The sequence below is a fragment of the Mobula hypostoma genome, chromosome 9 (genome assembly GCF_963921235.1).
Source record: "Mobula hypostoma chromosome 9, sMobHyp1.1, whole genome shotgun sequence".
NCBI classification, from domain to species: Eukaryota; Metazoa; Chordata; class Chondrichthyes; order Myliobatiformes; family Myliobatidae; genus Mobula; species Mobula hypostoma.
The window spans coordinates 134,560,928-134,563,484 of NC_086105.1; the positions used below are offsets into that span (position 1 = coordinate 134,560,928).

The window sequence follows — 2,557 nt, forward strand, 5'->3', positions numbered from 1 at the left end:
CGCAGATCTCCAGTGAGGAAAACTCTGGTTCCCCAATGGACAAGCAGGTAGATCATTGGGGATTCAACTGATACCAAAGAAAGGTTCAGGCAGGAGATCTTTAATGTAAACTTTATTTTTTACCACAGAAAAATTAAGTCAAGAGAACAGAAGCACCCACTAAATTCTTTTTCAAGCGTTACTTCCTTACTTAGAAATACAGCACGGTAACAGACCCAACAAGCCCTTGAAACCCAGTTACACCCATGTGACCAATTAACATAGTAACCTGTAATCCTTGGAATTTGGGAGAAATCCAGAGCACCTGGAAGAAACCCATGCCACCCAAAAAAGTAGGGGGCACCTGGATTTGAACCAGGGACCTCTTGATCTGCAGTCAAATGCTCTACCACTGAGCTATACCCCCACACATATGATTCATAGCTTACTTTTTCCAGGAAATGAGCAGAAAGTTCATACAAAGAGTAATGAATTATCAAATGTAAAGTATTGCTGACAATTTCAATGGGATGATCTATAATTTATTGATCTAAACTTCAATTCACTCAGAAAGAAACTGTTCAATAATGCAAAAATCAACATCACACGAAAGGATTCCAAGACAAAGTTCCCATCTTCTATTTGAATTCATGAACACCAACAAATATAATCCCCGATGCTAGCTCTCCCCACCCTTGTGTAGTAATCGTCAATTCTTACAAAATCTAAACGCATACTAAATCAAAATCATGCACTAGATGTTAAGTGAGATTTTTATTTAAGAACTCAAAAATTACATTGGTCACAGTAACTCAAAAATGTCTTGTGTGGATTCATCTTGTCAATACAATGTCACACTGATCTTGAGAAACTGAACATATTTGCATATGTAAATTAGATTAGTTACTAAACACTTTGGGGAACTATGTGCTTTTAGTCAAGCATGGAAGATGATCAAAAGAACAAATTGCTTCTTGGACTATTTTCATCTAGAAATTAGGTTATTTCTGTATGTGGCTTTGTCTACCCTCACAAGAAGACCTTAAATTTATTAAACATTATTAAATGTAACAAATTGTTACATAAAGGAACCTCTTGGAAGTAGTGATCATAATGTGATTGAGTTCAGTTTCAAATTTGAAAAGGAGAAGCTGTATCAGGTATATCGATATTTCAGTGGAACAGGGGAAATTACAGTGGTATGAGAGAGGAACTGGCCCAAGTCAATTGGAAAAGTAAACTAAATGGAGGGACGGCAGAGCAGAATTGGATGAAATTCCTAAGAGAAATAAGGAAAATGCAGGAAAAATATATTCCAAGAAAAAAGAAAATCATGAATGGAAAAATGGCACAAATGTGGCTAACGAGAGAGGTTAAGGCAAAAATAAAAGCAAAAGAAACGTCGTACAAGGAAGCAAAAATTAGTGGGAAGAATGAGGACTGGAAGACCTTTAAAAACTTACGAAAGAAACTAAGAAAGTCATTAGGAAAGAAAAGATGAATTACGAAAGGAAGTTGGTGATTAACATAAAAAAGGATACTAAGAGTTTTTTAAAATATATGAAGAGTAAAAGAGTGACAAGGGACCGATTGAAAATGATGCTGGAGTAATTATAATGGATAACAAAGAGATGGCGGAGGAACTGAATGAGTATTTTGCATCAGTCTTCACAGTGGAAGACATGAGCAATATACCTGATAGCCAGAGGTATAAAGGAATAGAATTAGGTACAGTCAAGATAACTAGAGAGAAAGTGCTTGGGAAGCTAAGTGGACTAAGAATAGATAAGTCTCCCGGCCCGGATGAGGTGCACCCAAGGGTTCTGAAGGAGGTGGCTTTGGAGATTGTGGAAGCATTGGAAATGATCTTCCAGGAATCAATAGACTCTGGCATGGTTCCGGAGGACTGGAAGGTCGCAAATGTAGTTCCGCTATTTAAGAAAGGAAGGAGGCAGCAAAAAGAAAATTACAGACCTATTAGTCTGACATCAGTGGTTGGAAAGATATTGGAGTCAATCCTCAAGGATGAGGTTATGAAATATCTCGAGGTGCATGACAAGATAGGCCAAAGCCAGCATGGTTTCATGAAGGGAAGATCCTGCCTTACCAACTTATTGGAATTTTTTGAGGTAATCTCGAATAAGATTGACAAGGGAGAGGCTGTGGATGTTGTGTATTTGGATTTTCAAAAGGCCTTCAATAAGGTGCCACATATGAGGCTGCTTAATAAGATGAGAGCCCATGGAATTATAGGAAAGATATTGAAATGGGTGGAGCATTGGCTGATAGGCAGAAAGCAAAGGGTGGGAATAAAGGGATCCTATTCTGATCGGTTGCCGGTTACTAGTGGTGTTCCGCAGGGGTCGGTGTTGGGGCCGCTTCTTTTTACGATGTATATCGATGATTTGGATTATGGATTAAATGGTTTTGTGGCCAAGTTTGCGGATGACACCAAGAGAGGTGGAGGAGCAGGAAATGTTGAAGAAATGGAAAGGTTGCAGAGATACTTAGTCAGTTTAGGAGAGTGGGCAAAGAAATGGCAGATGAGATACAACGTCGACAAATGTACGGTTGTACA

The 2,557-nt window shown here is 38.6% G+C and overlaps 1 non-coding gene across 1 annotated transcript; it reads right to left on the reverse strand.

Annotated features, from left to right (window-relative positions):
* Positions 1-334: 334 nt before the first annotated feature.
* On the reverse strand, positions 335-406 carry trnac-gca (transfer RNA cysteine (anticodon GCA)). The gene has a single exon. It is a non-coding gene; the product is annotated as a tRNA-Cys (tRNA).
* Between the last annotated feature and the right edge of the window lie 2,151 nt (positions 407-2,557).